Consider the following 12,836-nt stretch of genomic DNA (forward strand, 5'->3'; position numbering starts at 1 on the left):
ATCGATGGCGTAGTATTCTCGTTTGCCGGCCGTGTGCCACCGCAAAAAATTCCAAAAAACTCGAACCGAAGAAAAAGCAGAAAAAAAACACGCAAATCTAAAGCGTACCCGGGGATGCGCAGAAAAATTTTGGACAGAAACTCACCTTCTGCCCAAATTAAATGAGCCTTGTATAAAAATGACTTCAAATCCTTTGTGACGGCACGAAACGATGGCGGATTTGCCCCAGCGGCAATGTATTCCTCGATGGCGAACCAGAAACAATTGAACACCAGCGGCGATGGCACCCGACAATGAAACGGCAGGAAAAAATGACGCGCCGGAAAGCGATGGCGATCGTGATCGTGCAAAGCAACCAGAAATCAGAAATCCTGGTCACGGCACCAGCTATGTTTCACTAAACGAAAATTTCTCACCGGCGTCACTATCCGTTTCACACGGCCACAAGTTCCGGGGTAAGGGTTTTTCACGCGCTTTTTCTACAGGTACGCTCGTTGAGGAGGATCACAGGTGAGTATTACAACACTTGTCGGTAAGTTAAACTTTATTAATACACTTTTAGCTCTTCGCGCTTGCACGTAATAACAACACTCACTGATTTTGCGGTACTGACAGTTCTCGTATATTTGCGCTTGCCTTTTTATAGCTAAATTAGCTGAAACTGTGTTTGTGTCAACGTCGTGCATGGTAACAGCGTTGGTAGCATGCAGACGGTATTCGCGCAACTGGTCGAAAAAGCAAATTTCACATATTACGTAACACTCTGATATATATTAAACATATGAAATAAATCAAATGTACAAGCAATATGAAGTACATAAAATGTGTAATATGTAAATATGTATAAAATGTATAAGATGTATAAAATGAATAAAATGCATAAAATGTATAAAATGTATAAAATGAATAAAATGTATAAAATGTATAAAATGTATAAAATGTATAAAATGTATAAAATGTATAAAATGTATAAAATGTATAAAATGAATAAAATGCATAAAATGTATAAAATGTATAAAATGTATAAAATGTATAAAATGTATAAAATGTATAAAATGTATAAAATGTATAAAATGTATAAAATGTATAAAATGCATAAAATGTACAAAATGTATAAAATGTATAAAATGTATAAAATGTATAAAATGTATAATATGTATAAAATGTATAAAATGTATAAAATGTATAAAATGTATAAAATGTATAAAATGCATAAAATGTATAAAATGTATAAAATGTACAAAATGTATAAAATGTATAAAATGTATAAAATGTATAAAATTTATAAAATTTATAAAATGTATAATATGTATAAAATGTATAAAATGTATAAAATGTATAAAATGTATAAAATATATAAAATGTATAAAATGTATAAAATGAATAAAATGCATAAAATGTACAAAATGTATAAAATGTATAAAATGTATAAAATGTATAAAATGTATAAAATGTATAAAATGTATAAAATGTATAAAATGTATAAAATGTATAAAATGTATAAAATGTTTAAAATGTATAAAATGTATAAAATGTATAAAATGTATAAAATGTATAAATTGTATAAAATGTATAAAATGTATAAAATGTATAGAATGTATAAAATGTATAAAATGTATAAAATGTAAAAATGTATAAAATGTAAAAATGTATAAAATGTAGAAAATTTATAAAATGTATAAAATGTATAAAATGTATAAAATGTTTAAAATGTATAAAATGTATAAAATGTATAAAATGTATAAAATGTATAAAATGTATAAAATGTATAAGATGTATAAAATGCATAAAATGTGTGTAAATGTATACAGTGAAGTCTTTTTGTACGCGGTTTTTTTTACACGGTTTTATTTTACACGATTCTATTTTACGACGATTTTCCAAATAACACGAATTTTTTTACGTCGTTTTCCCAAATAACGCGATTTTTTACACGTTTTTTCTGCACGATTTTTCGTCTTCGCGTGAAATTGTTACAGTAAGTAGCAGTAACGGTAAGAAACTATAAAAGGCTGTTCTTTACACAGTTTCATTTTTACACGGTTTTTGTTTTACAAGATTTTTTTACGACGGTTTTCCAAATAACGCGGTTTTTTTAACGACGTTTTTCCGAAAAACGCGTTTTTTTTTCACGATTTTTTCTTGCACAGTACGTAGAATCGTGTAAAAAAGAACTTTACTGTAAACTGTATAAAATGTATAAAATGTATAAATTATATAAAATGTATAAAATGTATAAATTGTATAAAATGTATAAAATGTGTAAATGTAAAAAATGTATTGAAATATAACATGTATAAAATGTATAAAATATATAAAATGTATAAAATGTATAAAATGTATAAAATGAATAAAATGTATAAAATGTATAAAATGTATAAAATGTATAAAAAGTATAAAATGTATGAAATGTATAAAATGTATTGAAATATAAAATGTATAGAATGTATAAAATGTATAAAATGTATAAAATGTATAAAATGTATAAAATGTATAAAATGTATATAATGTATAAAATGTATAAAATGTATAAAATGTATAAAATGTATAAAATGTATAAAATGTATAAAATGTATAAAATGTATAACATGTATAAAATGTATAAAATGTATAAAATGTATAAAATGTATAAAATGTATAAAATGTATAAAATGTATAAAATGTATAAAATGTATAAATCGTATAAAATGTGTGAAATGTATAAAATGTATAAAATGTATAAAATGTATAAAATGTATTAAATGTATAAAATGTATAAAATGTATAAAATGTATGAAATCTATAAAATCTATAAAATCTATAAAATGAATAAAATATATAAAAATTATAAAATGTTCATAAAATGTATAAAATATATGTAATATACAAAATGTATAAAATGTATAGAATGTTTAAAATGTATAAAATGTAAAATTTGTATAAAATGTCCAAAATGTATAAAATGCATTAAATGCATGAAACGTATAAAATATATAAAAGGTGTAAAATGTTAGAAGTATAAAATTTAAAAATGTCCGAAATGTATAAAATGTATGAAATGTACTAAATATATCCAATGTTTAAAATGTATATGATGAATGAAATGTATAAAGTGTATTAAATTTATAAAATGTAAAATGTTAAAAATTACAAAAGCTAAGCATTTGCAACTAAAACAAAAGATAAATAAGGTAGGAGGAAGAAAAGGAAAGGGTAGAGAAGTGAAAGTAAAAATGGTAAAACGGTTAAAAAGCTAAACGATAAACAGGTAGAAGGCAAAAGGTCAAAAGGCAGAGAGGTGCATAGGTAAAGTAGCAAACAGTTGAGAAAGTACAAAAAAAAAACGAAAAAAAGATGAACAAATAAAAGATAATTGAAAATTATATAGATTTGAAATTAAAAAATAATTACAAAACTAGCAAGTGGTGAAAAGATGAGAACTTGAAAACAAAGTAAGAAAGAGGTAAAACGTTTGAGATAGAAATGATGAACACGTAATAAGGAGGTAAGAAGAACAGAAGGTAACCAGGTAATAAGATTAGAGATGAATTAAAAAATCAGAGATGTCAAAAGGTAAAGCAGTTCAAAGCAAATAGCGTAAGATTAGAGAAGTAGCAGTTGAAACGCTAAAAAAATATAAAAGCTAAACGATAAATATGTAGAGAGCAAAAGGTGAAAGAGCAGAATTGAAGGTAGAGAAATAAATAGTTGAGAAAGTTAAGAAATATAAAATAAAAAATTTAAAATAGAAAATGTGAAGAAATGAGAAACTACCAAGAAAAGAGATAAAAAATGGAGGGGGTAGAAGGTGAAGAGTTCAAATCATAAAAACATACTTTGTTCTGTAAGGTCAAAACGGAATAAGTAGGAAAGAAAACATTAAAAGTGAAAATATACAAAAAAGAAAAGGTTAATGAAAGAAAGCAAAGAGGTAAAAAGAAGGTAAACCGATGGCACAGTAATACCAGAGGATGTGACGTAACGCTGAACAACCTGACCCTCTCCAAATTTACAATTTTAAGCAAACTTTACAGTCACGTAACTGTCTCAACTAGGAGTAAAAGAGCTAAACGATAAATAGGTAGAGGGAGAAAGGTCCAAAAAGCAGAGAGGTGTAAAGCCATAGAAATAAACATTTAAGAACGGCAACGAAGAATTAAGGTACGAAAGAAATAGACAATATAAAATTAAATGGAGATGAAAATTAAAAAAGGGAAAACAAAGAAAAAAATAAACAAATGATGAAAAGATGAAAACTTGAGCGATAAAGAATTCCAAAGGGTAATATAAGAAAGCGAAGGGGTAAAACATTTGTGAAGTAAAATGATGGAGACTTAAAAATAAAACTAGGTAAAAAGGAAAAGAAAAATAGATAGATAGAAAGGTAACAGGCACAAAAGGTAATCAGGTGCTAAGATAGAAGGTGAGCAAACATATTATGAATACAAAAAGATGAAACGGTAAAAATTAAATAGAATAATAATGAAATTAGAAAAAGTAAAAAAAAAGGTAAACAAGAATTATGTTGAAGAACTCACGCTACGCTACGCTAAACGAGAATTATGTAGAAGAAATAGGCAAAAAGTAAAAAGAGTAGAGGGGTGGAAAGGTTGACCAATTAACAGGCACTAAGGTTAAGAAGTAAAAGAAGGTCAGAAAACATTCAAATTAAATTATAATGAAACCTAAAAAAATAACATAAAAAGAAAAGAGAAAAACCTGAAAGATAAAGAATAATAAGGGTAAAAATGTCAAAAGAAAAAGCAAAGCATTTGGGAAGTAAAATGATGAAGGGGAAATTCAAGAGAGCAAAAGCATGAAAATGAAAAAAAATAGAACAACTAAAAAGGGAAAAGGAACAATCATAACTAGGTAGAGAGGTAACAGTGCCAGAAGGTAACTGGTTAAAATATAAACAATTAAATCAGAAAGATAAATAGATCCAAAGCAAATAATTAAACTAGTTAGTAAAGTAAACGGTATAAAATTAAAGATAAAAATGGCAAAATAGTAAAACGCAAAATGATAAATAAGTAGACTGCAAGATGTGAAAAAAGAGAAGTTTAAGAGAACAGAAATAAAACCATGGAAGGAAATAAAGAAGGGAAACATAAGAAGGTGAAAAGTATTGAAAAATGAAGTTGTTAGCCCAAGAAAACAGGGCAAGAGGCAAAGAATTTAAAACACAAAATGACAAAAAGTTAATTTCAAAAGCTTCAAACTCGAAGAAGGTAATAAAGTAAAAGGGATGAAAAGAAAAACAATACATGGGGGAAAAGAAAAGGAGAGCAAAAAGGGAAATAAAAAGCAAGCAGAATAAAAAACAGGGAATAAATAAACAAAGAAAAACAAACAAAACAGAAGAAACTAGGAAAATTTGAAATCAAAAAGAGGTAAAGAGGGCAAAAAGAGAAATGCCTGAAGGTCAAAACGTGGAAGAGTTTATAAGGATATTAAGAAGAAAATATAACAAAGGCAAAGAGAAAAGAAAAGATTAGAACAGACAAGAAGAGGAATAAAAAGTAAGGAGGCTTATGTAGGAGAAACGAAAAAAATGAGAAGAAAAATAGTAGGAAAGCCAAAAAGGTAAGAAGGTAAGAAAAGATGAAACAGTGAAAAGGTGAAAAGGTAATAAGTTAACAGGTTAGAGGAATAAAATAGGAAGTAAAAATGGCATATTAGTTGACAGAAAGGATGATAAATAGGTAGAAGGTAAAAAAAAAATTAAAAAGAGAAAAATAAACAGGTGATAATTAATGGAAATGTGAAGCTTACAAGAATCGAGAAAAAAGGTAATAAATTTAAAACATAAAAAGACAAAAAGGTAATTCCAAAAGTTCAAAATGGGAACAATGATGAAAAGCTAATAGGTATATACAGAAAAACAATAAATATGGAAATAGAGGATAGGAAAAATAAGAAAAGATAAATTAAAAAAAAGAAAAAGGAGAAAAAGAAGAAAAGGAATAGTAACTTACTTTTTACTTTTATGGTGTCAGATCATTAAGATCCTATGTCGAATCCAGAATACGTCTCCACAAAACTCGGTGTTGGCTGCTACTCTCCAGTCTTCCCTTACACCCGCTGCTCTGGCATCCTCGTCGACAGCACGCATTCAGCGCGTGCGCGGTCTGCCTCGAAGTCGTCGGCCTCTATCCGGTTCTCTACTAAATATTATCTTTGCCGGTCGCTCATCCGCCATCCGTGCTACATGGCCAGCCCACTGTAACCTGCGGTGTTTCATCAGCTTGACAATATCAGCGTGTTTGTATACTTCGTACAGCTCATGGTTCATGCGCCTGCGCCACACCCCGTTCTCTAGTTTGCCTCCGAGTTTTGATCGCAGGATTCTACGCTCGAAGACCCCAAGCGCTCGTCGATCGGCCTCCTTCCACGTCCACGATTCATGTCCGTAGAGCGCCACCGGGAGGATCAGAGTCCTATAGAGCGCAAATTTCGTACGGATCTGTAGGCTACGGGACCTAAGCTGGCTACGCAATCCGTAATTAGCCCTATTCACCGCCGCAATCCGCCTCTTCACCACGCGGCTCACCTCGTTGTCACATGTCACGAGAGTACCAAGATAAATAAATTCGTCTACCACTTCGAAAGTACCCCCATCCATCTCCACCGCAGCACCAACACCCGTAGAACTACCACGCTCTCTGCCAGCCACCATGTACTTCGTTTTGGCAGTGTTTATGGTGAGTCCAATTCTCGCAGCTTCCCTTTTGAGAGCCGTAAAGGCCTCCTCAACTGCTCTACGGTTAACACCAATTATATGAATGTCGTCCGCAAAGCCCAGAAGCATGTGAGACTTAGTGATGATGGTGCCGCTCCTCTGCACACCTGCCCTTCGTATCGCACCTTCCAAAGCTATGTTGAACAGCAAGTTCGAGAGCCCGACACCTTGCTTCAGACCATCTAACGTCACAAACGCGTCCGAAAATTTGCCCGCTGTCCTGACGCATGATGTGAAACCGTCGAGCGTCGCACGTATCAGTTTTATCAGTTTAGTTGGGAAACCATGTTCTAGCATTATTTGCCACAGCTCGTTGCGTTTCACTGTATCGTACGCCGCTCGAAAGTCTATAAACAGATGATGTGTCTGCAGGTTGTGTTCTCGAAACCTGTCGAGGATCTGTCTCAAGGTGAACATCTGGTCCGTTGTAGATCGCCCCACTCGAAAACCGCATTGGTATTCTCCAACAAAGGCTTCCTGCAACGGCCTCAGTCACTAGAACAGGATACGGGAGAGAATTTTGTAAGCGGAATTGAGGAGGGTTATGCCTCGATAATTACTACACTCGAGTCTATGTCCCTTCTTGTAGATAGGGCATATGAGTTCTTCCAACCAGTCCGTAGGTAGTTGTTCCTCAGACCATACCCTTAAGATAATCTGGTGAATTGCTCTACACGGCCGCTCGCTCCCTACTTTGAAAAGTTCGGCCGGTAAGCCGTCCTTCCCAGCGGCTTTGTTGTTTTTTAGCTCTTTGCAAGCATTCTTCACCTCGTCCAATGTTGGTGGGTCCACAGCTTGTCCGTCCTCCCCAATTTCTATCCTGTTCCCCTCGACGACTCTCCTCCCTTCCTCGCCGTTCAACACCACTTCGAAATGTTGCTTCCAACGCCTGGCCACCGGCGATTTATCGGTAATCAGGTTCCCCTCCCTGTCATTGCACATGGCAGGCACTGGCACGGTCCGGTTCCTGATTCCGTTGTTCGTTCTATAGAACCTCCGCGAGGACGCGATCGTAGTGCTCACGTTTCTTACGGCAATGAAGCCTCTTTCCGGCAGCTCTTGCCTCCCGGTATTTCTCCCGCATCTGACGCGTTACACGATTAGCTGCTACTAACGTGTTGGCGTAGGCTCGATTCTTCTCCTCCGACGCCTCTAGGCACTCAGCATCGAACCACCCACAACGCGTGGTTCCCGTTGTCATGCCTATCACTTCTTGCGCTGTTTCGCTGACCGCATCATGGATGTGCTTCCACTGCTGGTTCAGGTCCACTCCAGCTGGTCCACCGATCCGTCTATCAACTTTTCGAGTATACTCTGCAGCAACTCTTTCCGATGATAACCTCTGGATGTCCAGATGTATCTTCCTCGCCGATCTCGATTTAAATACATTGGACAGCCGGGCGTGAATCTTGCCTACCACGAGATAGTGATCCGAGTCGATGTTTGGCCCTCGAAAGGACCGCACATCTATGACGTCTGAAAAGTGCCGGCCGTCGATCAGCATGTGGTCGATCTGGGTGCAGGCCTCTCCATTGGGGTGTCTCCAGGTGTGCTTCCAAATATTCAGACGTGCAAAATGGGTGCTACAGATGGCCATTCCCCTGGCCGCGGCGAAGTTCACTGGCCTCAACCCGTTGTCGTTGGTGGTAGAGTGAAGGCTTTCCCTACCAATAACGGGACGAAAAAACTCCTTTCGTCCGACTTGTGCGTTCGTATCTCCGATGACGATCTTTATATCGTGTTGTGGGCACTCTCCATACGTTTTCTCGAGGAGCTCAAAAAAGGAATAAAAAACACAGAATAAATAACAAAGAAAAAGAGCAAAAAAAATTAAATTACATGAAAAAATAGAAACCGATAAAAAGGTAAAAAGGTGTAAAGGTGAAAAGACAAAGAGATATGAAGGTTGAAAGTGAGAAAATCTATAGATAATATGATAAAAAGTGAAAAGGTTGAATAGAATAAAGAAAATATAGATACAGAATTCTCCATAATGAAGAAACTGTCACAGGTTGTATATAAAGATGAAAGGGAGAAAGTTTGAAATATTAAAAAATAAAATGCTTGAATCAAAAGGTTAAAACCTGAAAAAGGTAATAATTATACAAGAAATAAAAAAAAAGACAAAAAAAGGAAAGAGGTAGAACAAAGAGGTCGAAAAGAAATGAGTAAAAAAAAGAAGAGAAAAAAATGAGACTAAAAGAGAAAGAGTAAAGAGATTAAAAAAGGTTATAAAAGTCAAGAGAAAAAAGAGAAGAGAAACATTAAAAGAGGTTAAAATTAAGGAGAAAAAAAGGAAAAGCGAAAAAAACAAGGCAATAAAAGAATGAGTAAAGAGGTTAAAACGGTTATAAAAGTCAAAACAAAAAAGAGAAGAGAAAAATTAAAAGAAGTAAAAAGGTGACAAAAATAAATAAATGGCAAAGAAGTAAATTAAGGTACAAAACTCTTTATAACGTCTAAAGTGTTATACTTTACTAATTCCGGTCAGTCCATCACACCACAGTCAGCTGCGGCGTTGCGTCCCCATTGAGTGCGGATTTGAATAAAATACGAGTCTTAGTTTATTAGCTAATAATCCGATCCCGTCAGCGCCATCAGGGCTTTTGTGATCCCATGACTGGTACTGAGTTGGCACTCGCCTCTCGAGAGCAGCCGGGATATCACACTGACCGTACGTTCCTGTGTTCCAGGGCAGCGCTGTTTTGAAATTTAAATATTCACCTGGTTTTGCTGCGGTTGATGTGCGAAACCATCGCCAGAAAATGCGTGCAGGCAGACGTGTGTGAGTTTGGCACATGAGTGCACTCGAATGTGACATCCAGCTGCGAGCGGGACGGCCAAACTCGTTCCGGCTGGCTGACCGGCCAGTCTCGGTCGCTTCGGTCGCGTTGAAATCAATGCAAACGGAACATGGGATCAATGAAGCTCGACCACTGCTGAATGAATATTTGCTCCGGGTTGGTGGTTGGTCGTAAGGACGAAGACTCCGGGGTTGGTGGCAGCTGCAGGAAGGCAATTCACATGTGCATCCCTGTCTCCGTTCGGCTGGTGCAGAGTAGGTTGATGTGGAAGAATCACTGCTCCGGTTGTCTGCCTGACGCAAAGTGCGTTGACAATCTCAGCCCGATCTTGTACTATATGTCTTTGTACACATTGGTTTGTATCAGGTATTTCGCTATGGAGTGAGAGGGAAGGAAGGGTTATTGTATTTCTGCGAAAGTTTCTCGTACAGGAATCACACGCTGTGGCTGCATACTGGAGTTTGCGAGCGTATCAAATTTAGTGCAAGGTGCAAGTAAACTAGAGATAGTGCAAGGTATGAATTTATCGCTTGATTTCACAGAAGAGCTATTATGAATTGATTAAAAGGTTACAGAGCTCGATCAGTTCACTACAGCCAGAGGCTGAAGGCAAAAGACTGCTGCAAAATAAGATCTTCATTCGAACGATGAATTATTTGCATTCGTATGAATTCGGTTTTAAGGTTTGTTCCACGATCGATTGGAAAAGGAAAAAAATAAAAACATTTCAGCAACATAATCTGTAGCCGCTTAATCATAAGACCTGTTCGAACAGCTCTCGACTGCATCCACAGAAGCCAATTAATGCGTTCGAGATACATACTCCTTCAGGTACGCGGGGGAAAACCACGGCCCCCCTGCAACTGTGAAATATCACACCGAAGCGACTTCGCATTCAATTTGGGACCTTGGATTGTGCAAGTTGGGTTCGGTTTGCGGTGCAATTGTTGAAATTTGTAAGCAGCACAGCCAGAAGTCCAGAAGTTTGTTGGCAGGAAACAGGTTCCGTTGGTCCGATGCACTTAAGATATTGCAGAAGCTGGACTTGTGATCGGAATCGATTCGTCATTCACGTAGATCTCCCGAGTTTCCGAGCTGGTGCAGAAAGGGTGCCGTACACCGACAACAAAAAAAAGAACGTGATTTATCTTATTCATTCAGCACAAATGCATTGACCATGGCCGGGGCCGGATCCCAGCCAGACGGATGAAAAATTAAAAAGTTCAATTTTCAGACCGCTCGCTCGTCTTTCCGCCACAACTTTTCCAATTTTACCTGTCTCGTTAGTATGGAGGCTTGTATGCCATGGGAGGTAAAAAGCAGTAGCCATTCAAAGTCCAAAAATTAAAAACTAAAGGATACGGCTCTCAAACAAACATCCCGTTCTAGTTTCACTGCTGCGGATGGGGTGTCCCTTATGGTGGCACAGCGATTTTCACAACGGTTAGGATTCAATGGGCTGTTGATCAGCTTCGAAAGCGATGGTCCTCCCAGGGACGAAAAACTTTCGTCCATATTTTAAGGAGATCCCAACCAAATGCATATGAATATATCGTCCGGCCTACCTTCGAAGTGTTTCGCTACCTACTACAATACCCATCGTGATCTTCGTCGTCGTTGCTGTCATTGTGGATTGTTGCAGTTTTTTTTGCCGACCGACAAACGCGGCGCGAGGAACTGCGCGCGGAAGAAGTAAATATCGAAAATATATTATTCAATGGAATAAATCACTCCGCTAGCTGTTGCTTCTGCTGCCGGGGTTGAAGCTGCCGTTATGGCGTATTCTGCGCTTTCCAGCCGGCCCTTGTTTTTCGGCAGCAGATGCAACCGTTTTTCGCATGCGTCATTTGTGGTTCCGCAGACATACGCGCCCGTTCCTACATGGTCAATGAAATTTTGAAGTGACTCGCGGAGAAGCTCTCCGGGAGCTTCAGACGGGAGAAATGAAGGTATCGCATAGCAATGCTTGAATGCTGATTTTGGTTGGCGGAAGCAGACCAAAAAAAAAAAAAAGAACAGAGATCTGATTTGGTAGGAGTTGTGTTCGGTCTTGTCCGGGATCTGGCTGGAACATATTTCGGAATTGATTGGGCAACTTTATGGACCGTGGATAACGGTTTCGAGGCGAACGATTGAGTTTTGATTGTTCCACAAAATATTGAGCGATTATGAAATTGTGACTATTCAGCTGTTTTTTTTTTCTAACTGAAACCGTGAATTACCCTCCGAGTAACGTTTGTAGCCGAGCGATTTTTTTCCTTCCGAACACCCGCCAATTACAGCGACATATTTCATCGTTACCGTGAAAAATAAACTGCGCTAGTGACTTGCCGGAATGCGGCTAGCTTGCGCCAAGAATCTCTAACTCGCGTGAATCGTTTTCACTTGGCTTTCATGGAACCAATTTAAGCTGTCAAGCAGCCGGTGGTATTTTAATAAAGCTAGCGGCGTGTTGCCCACAGCTACTGGCTTATCGAAAGGAACACATGTGGAACGGGGGAAGGATAAGCCGCTGGCACAGTGGCACGATGTGAATTTTAGACAGCACTAGTAACTTACTAAGATTACGGGACAACAACAGTTATTTGCAGTGGATTACGGGTTATTCTTATAACAATTAGGGCACTAGTATTAAAAAAGAAGCGATTGCTTGCTGTTGGTATAAATTCATTGAGCGACGCACTCGCTCGAACAGATCGCAAGCTACCGGCAAATTTGGAAATAGAATAAAACGGGTTTTTCCGATCAAACAAGCAACAAGCAAGTAATGGTATTTATCATTACGGTTGCTCTACGACATAAAACATTATACGAAAAAAGCTACCAATAATTTGCAGTATTGTGTAAGACTAATCAAACGGACGGCGCGGATACGGAGGGTTCCTCAGGAAATCTTTCTTCTGTGAACGAAAGCCTTTGATAACCACACCAATTGTTTGCCGTTTTCAGTCCGCAGCCGACTCCAATCCATTTCGATTAATGATCCAATTTCTGCTTATGATGTTTTCAGCTCACAATAAAACGGTTTCATCAGCGCATTTCGTTCTAATTGCGCCATTTACCATTATTCCGAGATCCGAGTGATGTTCCGGGACGCCGAACCTGGGAGCAGCCAGCCGTTTTCTTCCTTCTTTGCCGGAACGCGTTGCGCACCGGCGGAATATTAATGAAGGTCATAACCATAATTTAATGGAACACACCATCAGGGCGCGGGCGTTAAGAGAATGTCTTAATTCTGCCTAGATATTGCTTTGATCACAGCCGGATCGCGCATCGGGACACGAGTGCCGGAGTCTGATGACGTTCGGCCC

Source organism: Wyeomyia smithii, chromosome 3 (genome assembly GCF_029784165.1).
Source record: "Wyeomyia smithii strain HCP4-BCI-WySm-NY-G18 chromosome 3, ASM2978416v1, whole genome shotgun sequence".
Classification (NCBI taxonomy): domain Eukaryota; kingdom Metazoa; phylum Arthropoda; class Insecta; order Diptera; family Culicidae; genus Wyeomyia; species Wyeomyia smithii.